Below are 13310 nucleotides of genomic sequence, written 5' to 3' on the forward strand. Positions count from 1 at the left end.
TGTGTTACATATTTCATCTTCTTCGAGTTGAGTCGAGTTCATCATCGTCAGTGAATAGTCTTTGCCCTGAAATATCCTATCCAGAAATCACAGCTTTGGAATCCGCCTCCACTTCCACGGCCACGGCCTCCCATTTGGAGTACAAATCCATCAAGACTATCACGTACCTCCTTCTACCTCCCTCCCCCGCAATAGGTCCCAAAATGTCAAGAGCCATAAATGTCCCAGGCATCTTGGGCAGCTCTGGTGGCCTGAGAGGTTGCACATTTCCCTTGTTGCCTTGTCTGAGTCACTACAGGCTTTGTGTGGGTTGGTTATGGAAGCGGGCGTACAAAAGGAATCATTTTGCATTTTGCGGCACAGCAGATGGTGTGGAAATTTCAGGAGAATCCGCGGGGGCGGCAGAACGGCGGAGCAAGGCGCGGCGGATCGAAAACGTACAGATTTCGTTTTTGCGGCTGGCGGAGCGGAAACTAACGATTTTGCCCAAATCTGCTCCTGAGCACATCTGAAGGCCATCATGCAACTGCAACCGGATGTAACGCAATAGCACTTCCTGACTAGTGATTACCTTCAGAAAATCTCTGCTCGCGGTCTCTTCCCTTGATTACATTTTCTTCTGGTCAAAACTCCCTCACGGTTTCATTTCCCTACATGTGAAGACTGTACGTTTTTACCTCATTCACCTTTCTAACTCTTACCTTTTCCTGCTCTCCTTGCCCCCTTTCCTATTCACACCACAGATCACACACAGTCTGTCTGCCACCCAGGCCATAGTCACAATTCCCCTCTACACAGACAAGGCCACTATGGTGGTGACGTGCATAGAATATCGCGATATTGCATAGTAAAACAGTAAACTGCAGCATCCCACCCGTGTTTCAGCACAACTTGAATCCATCGCTCAGTTATACATTAGAATGTGTAGTATTCTACAGGGAAATGCAGCAATATGTCACCCTCAGAATTCCAACTCCTGAAATTCCGACCTTTGTTTTCCGACCCCTCCTCCTTATCTGGGGGTATGGGATATAATAGTAGTATGGGGGTGCTGCGAGGGTTAGCCCCCCATATATGTATGTGGTGTAAAGGGGGTATGAAGAAAAGTCGGCATTTTCGGCCATCGGAATTCTGGCAGTCGTAGTCATCGCATAGATCCTTCTAGAGTAAACCTCTCCTCAAGTGAATTCTCCCTCTTCTAGAAACCTCTTAAAACTTGTCTTAACTTTCTTTTACGTTCCAGGCTTGATCAGGTATCATGTACCCAAACTACCCAAACTTTCACAAGCAGTTTCAGTTTCGATTTTACCCACTAGATCATGCCTGTCCCTGCTACTCTTTCATGTCCTCCTCCTCCTCCACTACTTCCTGTTTTCTTTTTCCTCGCAGACTACGGTCTAAAGAACCCCCGGAGTGGGCACAATGTGCCACTTTTTGGACAAGCATAGGTGCTCTGATACCACTCTGGTGGTGGCTAATGCTGAGTAGCAAAACACACCACACCCATAAGACCCTCCTCAAAAAGCTAGCCTCAAGGAGCAAGTTAGTCGACAGTATATGCTCTATGAATGAAATGGGCATGGACATGTCTGATGAAGGGGTGCAGGAGCTAGTGGCGGGTGATGAGTCCTTCAGGTATAGAAGTCCCTGACTCAATTCCAAAACTGGTTGGGCAGCATTCCCATCGGTCCTGGGTGGGGCAGTATTTTGATCTGCATCAGAGGAAGACAGTAGGAGTGCACCATGTCTTGCACCTTGTGCAGGAAGGCTGTAAGGTGGGAGATAGGGCAGAAAGTCAGAGCCGGTATGAGGCATGGGCAGTCTGTGCCGTCGTAACCCTGGGCTCTTGAGGGCCCCGCAGCTAACAAGTAGTAACAAGGGTAGTGCTGCTTACAGCCACAGGGCTTATCGTTCTGCCTGTTTTAGCAAGGCCGCTCCCAACCCCCTGTGACGCACTTCGAGAGACAAATGCCTCCCGCCCACCTCCCCAGCAGCTCATAACACCTGTGTGGCCTCACAGTGAGGGCTTATCACGCTCATTATTTAAAGTAATGGTCCAATTAAAAACCTTTGTTTTGGACAAGGGGTTAAAAAGGGGCATTTTATTCTGAAAGCATCTACAGAAAAACGAGTTGCCGCCAAATCTCTCTTCTTTGAAGTCAATTAAAATATGTTGACAAAATATAATTGTATTCAATAGTATTCATATGTCTGCATTTGGTGTGTTAAATAGATTACTTTTGGGGGCGGGGTGTCACATCACATTTCACTAGCATCGTACAAAGCATGCCTTTGTCAAGTGATACACAAGGTTGCCAGTTCACATTATCTTTTCTTATTATTAAGTCTTGAAATAATTTTTTGTAATTGAATTCTGGCATTTGTATACTTCAAGATGTTTTGTACTCTTTTTGTTTAACATATTTCTATAAGGATTCCTATATGGATGGGGTGCTTTAATTATGATGTGTGTACTTTTCAAGTCAGATCTATAAAACAGTATTGTTGAAAGCCAAACGTTGTGGTGAGGAGGGGAAAGGATCAGAGGAAAAATGTGCTGTGATGTTTTACCAGGTCAATGGATGTAGGAAGAGTAGTTGCCGGACTGAAGATGTTCTACCTGGCCCTCTGCTGTTGAGATTACATGTGGATTGACAGCGTCCGCCCACTTTTTTTCACAGTGCAGATCTCCTTGTTTGCTCAAGTTTTCTTCCACCAGGATTTGAACTCACTAACCCACAAAACCACATCGAAGTTTTTTCAAAGCCCACGTCTTGCATTGGTATTTTGCATTACCTAGAATGTTTTAATATAGATGTGTGGGTTAAAAGGGTGCACACCTTTTATACTTTGGAGAAATGTTCTAGGAAAATCTCCTTAGCTGTTTTTTTTTCCGGGTATTGATGTATTCATTTTGTGAAAGACAATGCTCATTTCTATTTTTAATTTTCTTCTATTAGGAAAGGCCAGTTGAATTAACTTTGCGTATTTCACTTTAGGATACATTTAGTCCCTGTGCATTTGTTAATGATCCCCCACACTTTTTTTCTGGACTTGAGCCCTATTGATCACTTTTGAAGTCCTGGGGAACTGCTTACTCTGACTGCCTTAGTACCGTTCCTGTAAATAGGCTTTGCTACGATTGCACTGTGCTGCAGCAAAGGCACTTTGCTCTGTCTGGCCCACGGCCAATCCTTGGAACGTGCAGTCACATTAAGTATGCTTGGATTACTTACTGGTGATCTTCATTACTCTTTGTCCTGCTCTTCCTCGTCCCGGAACTTTCTTTTGAGGTACCCATCTCTAAAATGATTCAGTTCACTCGGTCGGCTTCTCCAAAATAAGCCTCACTCCTGATATTGTTACAACCATAATATTACCATTTAAAATTCAAATATTGAACGTCACTTTATTTTATCCCTGCAGATATTAATTACTGTTTTAGTGACATCATTTTCTGCGATGCAAATAAAGGGGCTCCACACATCTTTTGCCCCCCAGGGCCCTGGAAATCCTAGGGCCAGCCCTGCACACAGTAATGAAGGGGGCATGTTGATGGATGTATTGTGGGCAGATGGTGGCAGGCAGAACTGATGGGCATGGAGTGCAGATGGGGCACAGAGCGTTCCAATGCGGGCTGGAAGGACTGATGGAGCCACCAATACATGCCCAGATACCAGCACAGAGGGCTGATGAGGGTATGGTGGATGATGGCGACACAGAAGACTAAAGGGTGCTCAGAAGGCTGAGGAGGGTATGATGACTCATGGCAACAGAGAAGATTAAAGGGTGCTCAGAGGGCTGAGGAGGGTATGATGACTCATGGCAACAGAGAAGATTAAAGGGTGTTCAGAGGGCTGAGGAGAGTATGATGACTCATGGCGACAGAGAAGATTAAAGGGTGTTCAGAGGGCTGAGGAGGGCATGGTGGCTCTTGGCGACACAGAAGACTAAAGGGTGCTCAGAGGGCTGAGGAAGGTATGGTGGCTGATGGCAACACCGAAGACTAAAGGGTGGCCAGAGGGCTGAGGAGCGCATGGTAGACGATGGCGACACAGGAGACTGAAGGGTGCACAGAGGGCTGATTAGGGCATGGTGGCTGATGGTAACAAGGAAGATCAAAGGTACACACAGAGGGCTGAGGAGAACATCGTAGGTGATTGCGACACAGAATACTAAAGGGTTCTCAGATGGCTGGTGAGGGCATGGTGGCTGATGATGACAAAGAAGACTAAAGGGTACTCAGAGGGCTGGTGAGGACATGATGGTGACACAGAAGACTAAAGGGTGCACAGAGGGCTGAGGAGGGCATGGTAGGTGATTGCGACACAGAAGAGTAAAGGGTTCTCAGAGGGCTGGTGAGGGCATGGTGGCGGATGGTGACAAGGAAGACTAAAGGGTGCTCAGAGGGCTGATGAGGGCATGGTGACTGATGGCGACACAGGAGACTAAAGGGTGCTCAGAGGGCTGATGAGGGCATGGTTGCTGATGGCGACACAGGAGACTAAAGGGTGCTCAGAGGGTTGATGAGGGCATGGTGACTGATGGCGACACAGGAGACTAAAGGTTGCTCAGAGGGCTGATGAGGGCATGGTGACTGACGGCGACACAGGAGACTAAAGGGTGCTCACAGTGCTGATGAGGGCATGGTGAATGACGGCGACACAGGAGACTAAAGGGTGCTCAGAGGGCTGATGAGGGCATGGTGACTGATGGCGACACAGAAGACTAAAGGGTGCTCAGAGGGTTGATGCGGGCATGGTGACTGATGGCGACACAGGAGACTAAAGGGTGCTCAGAGGGTTGATGAGGGCATGATGGTGACACAGAAGACTAAAGGGTGCACAGAGGGCTGAGGAGGGCATGGTAGGTGATTGCGACACAGAAGAGTAAAGGGTTCTCAGAGGGCTGGTGAGGGCATGGTGGCGGATGGTGACAAGGAAGACTAAAGGGTGCTCAGAGGGCTGATGAGGACATGGTGACTGATGGCGACACAGGAGACTAAAGGGTGCTCAGAGGGCTGATGAGGGCATGGTTGCTGATGGCGACACAGGAGACTAAAGGGTGCTCAGAGGGTTGATGAGGGCATGGTGACTGATGGCGACACAGGAGACTAAAGGGTGCTCAGAGGGCTGATGAGGGCATGGTGACTGACGGCGACACAGGAGACTAAAGGGTGCTCACAGGGCTGATGAGGGCATGGTGAATGACGGCGACACAGGAGACTAAAGGGTGCTCAGAGGGCTGATGAGGGCATGGTGACTGATGGCGACACAGAAGACTAAAGGGTGCTCAAAGGGTTGATGCGGGCATGGTGACTGATGGCGACACAGGAGACTAAAGGGTGCTCAGAGGGTTGATGAGGGCATGGTGACTGATGGCGACACAGGAGACTAAAGGGTGCTCAGAGGGTTGATGCGGGCATGGTGACTGATGGCGACACAGGAGACTAAAGGGTGCTCAGAGGGCTGATGCGGGCATGGTGACTGACGGCGACACAGGAGACTAAAGGGTGCTCACAGGGCTGATGAGGGCATGGCGACTGACGGCAACACAGGAGACTAAAGGGTGCTCAGAGGGTTGATGAGGGCATGGTGGCTGATGGCAACACCGAAGACTAAAGGGTGGCCAGAGGGCTGAGGAGCGCATGGTAGGCGATGGCGACACAGGAGACTAAAGGGTGCACAGAGGGCTGATTAGGGCATGGTGGCTGATGGTAACACGGAAGACTAAAGGTACACGCAGAGGGCTGAGGAGGACATGGTAGGTGATTGCGACACAGAATACTAAAGGGTTCTCAGATGGCTGGTGAGGGCATGGTGGCTGATGGTGACAAAGAAGACTAAAGGGTACTCAGAGGGCTGGTGAGGGCATGATGGTGACACAGAAGACTAAAGGGTGCACAGAGGGCTGAGGAGGGCATGGTAGGTGATTGCGACACAGAAGAGTAAAGGGTTCTCAGAGGGCTGGTGAGGGCATGGTGGCGGATGGTGACAAGGAAGACTAAAGGGTGCTCAGAGGGCTGATGAGGGCATGGTGACTGATGGCGACACAGGAGACTAAAGGGTGCTCAGAGGGCTGATGAGGGCATGGTTGCTGATGGCGACAAAGGAGACTAAAGGGTGCTCAGAGGGTTGATGAGGGCATGTTGACTGATGGCGACACAGGAGACTAAAGGGTGCTCAGAGGGTTGATGAGGGCATGGTGACTGATGGCGATACAGGAGACTAAAGGGTGCTCAGAGGGTTGATGAGGGCATGGTGACTGATGGCGACACAGGAGACTAAAGGGTGCTCAGAGGGTTGATGAGGGCATAGTGACTGATGGCGACACAGGAGACTAAAGGGTGCTCAGAGGGCTGATGAGGACATGGCGCTGACGGCGACACAGGAGACTAAAGGGTGCTCAGAGGGTTGATGAGGGCATGGTGACTGACGGCGACACAGGAGACTAAAGGGTGCTCAGAGGGTTGATGAGGGCATGGTGACTGATGGCGACACAGGAGACTAAAGGGTGCTCAGAGGGCTGATGAGGGCATGGTGACTGACGGCGACACAGGAGACTAAAGGGTGCTCACAGGGCTGATGAGGGCATGGTGAATGACGGCGACACATGAGACTAAAGGGTGCTCAGAGGGCTTATGAGGGCCTGGTGACTGATGGCGACACAGAAGACTAAAGGGTGCTCAGAGGGTTGATGCGGGCATGGTGACTGATGGCGACACAGGAGACTAAAGGGTGCTCAGAGGGTTGATGAGGGCATGGTGACTGATGGCGACACAGGAGACTAAAGGGTGCTCAGAGGGCTGATGCGGGCATGGTGACTGACGGCGACACAGGAGACTAAAGGGTGCTCACAGGGCTGATGAGGGCATGGCGACTGACGGCAACACAGGAGACTAAAGGGTGCTCAGAGAGTTGATGAGGGCATGGTGACTGATGGCGACACAGGAGACTAAAGGGTGCTCAGAGGGCTGATGCGGGCATACTGCTGATGTGGGCTAGGAGTCACAGGGGGGCAGCTGGCCCACGGCGTAGTGTCACAGTGGAGATCATGGGTGCCTGGAGGGTGCCGATTATCTTTTTTGGAACTCATATTTGTTGTTCAACTGTTCAATTATTTGTTTAAAGTGAAATAGTAACATGATCAGCCAATCGAATTTCAGTCAGTCAAAATACTTATATTCGGTATAAAGCATTAAGTTTGAACAAAGCGCAAAATTCAGATAAAACATGTGATACAAAGAAGACGACTGATAAAAAACGAGAATGAAAAAAAAAGGTGAAAACATCACACAGAGATGGCACATTTTAAAAAACAAGGAGAGCTAAACTCGCAGCCTTGAAAAATGAAACTCCAAGAGCCAAATCAGTAAACTTCAAGAACTCCTTTCTTAGCACTCACGCCCAGTTATAGGTCATAGGATCGAAAAAAAAAGGGTCGAATGACAAAAGGGTTGAGTCAATTCGACTGAAAAAAAGGATCACATTTTCCCCCCCAAACCTCTGTTTTTGGGGTAAAAAACCCTTTTAAAGCTTTACTAGAGCAAAAAAAAAGATATATATTTTGAAAAAATTTCGATCCTTTGGTTTTCGGTCGAATGCACTCGACCCTTTTGCATTTGACCCTTTTGCTTTCGACCCTTTAACTGGACACCATCACACCCTATGCCTGCATTGAGCAGTTGCAAGTACCACATGAGGAAGCAAATATTGTGTTAAAAATGTCATAGCAGCGTTTGAGGTGCAAATCCCAACAATCCTTAGAATCGGTTTCAAATACACTCGCCTTAACGCCATCAATTCATGGAATTATTTGCACGTAAAATTACGAACTTGCATGTCGAACTGCGTGTGAAACACTGCTTGTCGATTCATGGAACCGACTGCTCAGGACATTTTTGGGACTTGCGTGGAGTACGCTCAGGCTCAGCACGGCTCTGTGAGGGGCAGAGTGTCTTGCACAAGACTCCACACACGGGGTGGGTGTGGCCTGTGTAGGGGCCGGAATAGGGGGTGGAACACGCAAAATGGGGAAGAACAACCAGAAATGTGCGTTACGAGGGACGGACAGCAGGCAGTACATAGCATGCCCACAAAGGTGCACGAAAAAGCATATTCAGGGGAGGATAGCTCAGAGGCAATGTGCTCGCCTTGGAAGCAAGACGACACAAAGAACCACCGGTTCGATCCCTGTCTCCACGCTTAGAAACCTCAATCTATTAAGCGCGTCATAAATAATCTATCATATCATATTCATGGATGAGATCGCGCAACCTTTCACCTGCAAAATTCTCACACAGTGGCCTCGAAATCTCCACCACCTGGAAGCAGCCGTATGGAATTATGCAGAGGATCTGCAACTTTGGAGGTGAGTTTGCATGTCAGATTTAGGGGTGCGTGCATGCAGACGGGGCCCCGATCGTAGATAAGGGTGCATGTACGCCTTGTAGTGCAGTGCAGGAATGGTTTACAGGGGTTTGCATGCAGATTTTTCCGAGTGATAACCGAGTTACGATAAACCTTAACCATGTTGCGGGCTGGTGGTGACAGTTGCGGAAGACCCTGTGCAGGGCCCCCGAGGTTCAGACCTGGTTGCGGGGGACCCCACTCACTGTTTACAGGTTGAATGTATGCGCATCTGGGGAGCAGGCAAATGTAGCTGTTACTGGCTGTTTGAGCTTTGTGTGGGGGCATGTAGGGGGCGTTCCGGCCGTGACTTGCACATACAGTTATTTGAGCAGCTAATTCCATGGATACGCGGGGCACGCATTTTTCATCCTGCACGTCGCACAGTGTCGTTCTGGGCGCGTGCCAATTGCAGGTATTATGCACACTTTTCAATGAATCAGGCCCTAAATGTACTGTTTGTTAGATCTCAAGAACATATTTTTTTCAGCCTGACCTTGTTGACACTATGATAGGAAAACAGTCCGGTTTTCAGAATTATAATTTTTCCAACAAACATGCAAATACCCTTCCCTGGACTTCATTGACTGTTAACTTGTCTCGTGCATATTCATTGTGGTAATCCACCTAGGTTTTACTACTCACGGCGTGGCCAGCACAGTGGCCTCCCCTTCCAGCTTTTTAGTGGTTAGAGGCAACCGGGACTTCAATTGCAGGGTCTGTCCCCCAATCTAGCAAGAGACATTTGCAAACACTTACATTTTCAGGCACACCCCTACAGAACATATATCAAGCTCAAAGCAAGTGGACACGCAGTGCTTCCTGGGGCCTAGGACCAATGCAGGTTACACATTTCCAGTGCCGAACGTAATCCTGGATATTCCCATCATGCTTTGCACAGCGGTGACAAATGGCATTACTTTCACAGCTGATTGAGGAGGGGTGATACAACCGTATGACGTCCTTTCATCGCCTGCCTGATCATCCCCAGGCTTTTTAACGTGCACATTCCATCGAAATGTGCTCATCGAGTTTTTTTAGGGGGGTGGGAAAGGGCAGATAAGGGTATGGGCAGGTGGGCATTAGCAGAAAATAAGTGTGGGAGGGGGTTTTGGGAGGTACCCACCCAAAAAAAAAAAGAAAACGAGCACATTTGATGGAATGTGCACGTTAAAAAGCCTGGGGATGAACAGGCAGGCGATGAAATGACATGGAACCAAATAAATAAAGCAACTGTGGTGATGACAAAAACTGTAGGTATTATACATGTGTTGCTGTAAGACACTATGGGCCTCATCACGACCTTGGCAGTATCCCGACCATAATTCCGTTGGCATTACCGCTACTTGGCCCAACGCAATTAGCGCCAGATCCCAAGTAATGGTAAGGCTGTTACTCCCCATTTTTTGAAGAGCCCATAGCTCTATGATATATTTGGTTATTTATATCTATGCGGAAGTAACAGTGCTATTATCGTCGGCGGTAATAGAGATGCAAATGGACAGAAAGTGGCAGTTTTACCTCCAGAGCTGGAGGTAAATCTGCTACTTTCCATCCAAACTCAGGATTGGGTGGAGCAGTAACGCGGCGGCAGTAGCGTTACCACTGAGTTTCTGCCGCTCTGCCCAACCCCTGATATCACGAGAGTAAGCATCCAGCTTGTGTCGGGCAGTAGACCCGGGATGGGCGTCACCGCCTAGCAGCGTGGCCTCCATTCTTACTGAAAATCAAAAGTGGCACTATTGTTTAAGATTCCCCCACATGAGAGGAGATACATGTGGGATTCATATTATTCCATGTAGAGTGTTTGATGACATGATGCATTCCAATCTGTAGGTGCTTACCCAGTCCTGTTTTTTCCTTGCATTTTGGGACTTGTAGTCTGAGTTTTATTATAGGAAAAGCAGAAATACAAGTCTCAGAATTCAAAAGAGAAATACAAAAATGGACTGGAGAAGCACCTACAGACTTGAATGGACCATATTGGCAACTATGCAGTGCAAATCTAATTGCGCCTTACAGGTCATATTTATTTTGTTCCCTTTTTTCCTTTTTTTTTCTCTTGAATTAGTGTATGACTCTTGGTCGTATTTGGGAAATGTAAGCCAGTTGCTAGATCCTATGCTGTGGTTTTAGAGGCAGCTGTGTCATTACCCACACGCATTCTAAACTCCTCTGACTAATTTGCCATACCTTGGACTTCGGTCCCCCGAGGGCGTTCTCCTATAGCGTTTTGAGGCCACACCAATGGGAAAAAGGTGCTATGGGTTGTCCAACTCCAGGCCTCAATGGCCGGAATCCTGACAGGTTTTCAGGACATACCTCATTAATAATCATGGGAAAAAATGTGCATAGATTTAGAATCGTTGTATGCAAGTTTATCTCATGAACATTAATCCACACCTGATAATGGCCTTTTTCATAATGCTCTTGAAATAAATAGTTACTTCACAGATCCAATAGAAGTTAATATAAACCAACTCAATACAGTTATTAACTCCGGAAAGATACAAGCATAGGTGCCAGCATGCTGCATTCCATTTGGGCGGTATTAGTCCAGTTCTGGTTTTAACTTTGCATTCTGGCACTTGTAGTTCTGGATTTCCCCAGCACAAACCCAGGACTAGACGTCCCAGATTAAAATTTAAAACCAGGGCTAGACTCAAATCTCAGAAATGGAATGGGGCATTTTGTCATGCATGGACACTTGTGTTCAAGCCTTAACAGAATTTCAACCTGTTGGTACGCCATTAAGCACTAAACCTTGTAGCAGCTCAGGATATGCGTAAAGGTTTTAATTTTTTTTTTTATTATTATTACAAATGAATTGTTTTGGCCATTGATGTTTATATGCCAACATGTGTCCTTCCATTCAAGATATAGTAGTCTAGTCTTGTTATTGACTTTGCATTCTGGGACTTGGAGTCCTGGGTTTATAATAGGGAAATCCGGGACTACAGGTCTCTGAATGCATACCCATTCGTTCTGCTGAATGTTTTTTTTCCTGCAGTAGGTGTTTGGGTGAGATAATATGGTATGGAGAGGGGGTGGGGTGGGTGGTGTCGAAATTGGGAGGAGCTAATGGGTGCAGCAGGTCAGTAATAAATTGGCAGTAGAAAAATACTGTAATGGATGGAAATTGAATGGTAAAAACACACAGAACCCTTAAATGCAAAGTTAAAACCAGGCCTGGACTATTATATCCCAAATGGAATTAGTTGAGTTGCATGTATGTAGCTTGGGAAAAGACTCACGTGGTACAATTAGAGACTCTTGCACCCTTGTACGTTTTTATTTTTAGTTTATACAGCGCTTTATGTCAAAGCGCTGAACAGAACACACTGACAGTCCAATAGAATTTAAAATCACAGGCTACACAAAATGTACACAGTTTCCATTAAAATTGAAGAAGATAATTCTTAAGAGAAGAACAAAGAAAGTTGGAAGTAATGGAGCGAAGAGGCGCGCAGCGAGTATTCCAGCGAATAGGAGCAAGCAGAGAGCAAGAACGAAAGCGGGATGGAGCGCAAGGGGGTGAGCAGCAGATAACAGAAATCGACTCCGAGAACGTAAAACCGAGAAGGAACACACAAGGAAATGAGTGAAGAAAGATAAACAGGTGCGAGTGCATAAACATCCTAGAGAGGACAGCGACAGAGACATAGTATCGCGAGGAGACCATTTTATTTATTTATTTGACATTTGTACCATTTTATTTATTTATTTGACATTTGTATCGATCACCGGCCCCTGGGGCATCCAGGCGCACACAAAAAAAAAGACGAATAGAAGCATGTGTTTATTTATTTATTTGTTCGTTTGTAGAGCGCACCTAACCCAAAGTGCTGGGCACATTCCTTAAGAGATTACAGAGCAGGTACAGAAGTGACAGACATTATAATAGAATACATGAGTGTACCATGGAGACATTCCTAACTGAGCATATCATGAAAGGGCACGTACAATTCAAAAGAAAAGGGCCACATTACCGCCCAAGTGCAAAAAGCCAAGGTTTCACGTTGTTTCTGAAAGTCCAAAAGGGCGGTACTGCTCTTCGGACTGGGGGCCTGGAGTTCCAAAGCTTAGCTGCTAGTACTGGGAAACTGTTACCCCCTGCTAAGAATTGACGTTAAAGAAGCCAAACGCGAACCAGAAAGACAAAAGAGCAACGTTGAGCAACAGAACAGGAGGGAACAAATAAGTGACGAGATCAAAAGTCACTTAAAGGTAAGAAAAGGGAGAGCTTTACTATCCTTGATGGGGTTGAACTAAAACCTGGGGCCCTGGACGTCTGCTGCGTCAAGGCACACCCGGGGCTACAATAAGGCAGCTGTCTATGGCCCCCACAAGCAAAGTGGTGCAAAAAGGGGCAATGGTGACCCCCACACACGTGTGGAAAAGTCACATGAACCCAGATATGCGCCCAGATACCTCAGGGTGATGTGCGCTACATAAATTAACACATACATACATAAATAAATAAATAAATCCCGTGCCCTGGCAGAGCATCAAGGCTACAGATGCTGATGGCGGGGAGGGGGGACTGGGCACACCAGGAAGGTCCCAGGGAGTGAGGCATGACGTAGCTTAATGAGCTTTGCAGGTGTTTGCGATCTCGCCTTCCACTGCACCCGCTTTGGGCACAAAGGCCACAGCGGGCACCTGAGTCCTCGTCAAGTGCGGAGGGCGTGCAAGGGGCGGAGGGAGGGTAATTGGCAGGAGTGAGCTGGCACTTCCCTGCGCAGAAATGCTCGCCATTGTGCTCGCAAAAAGCAACAGATTACTTTTCGGGGAAGTTACCAGCCTAGATCCAGGTTAAACCGACGCCCCCGTGCAGCCATTGAAGTTCTGACAGGGCCGTAAAGACCCCGTAATTCCCCCTGAGCCCCTCTGCGCCCCGCC

The sequence above is a fragment of the Ambystoma mexicanum genome, chromosome 8 (genome assembly GCF_040938575.1).
Source record: "Ambystoma mexicanum isolate Mex_15411 chromosome 8, UKY_AmexF1_1, whole genome shotgun sequence".
Lineage (NCBI taxonomy): Eukaryota > Metazoa > Chordata > Amphibia > Caudata > Ambystomatidae > Ambystoma > Ambystoma mexicanum.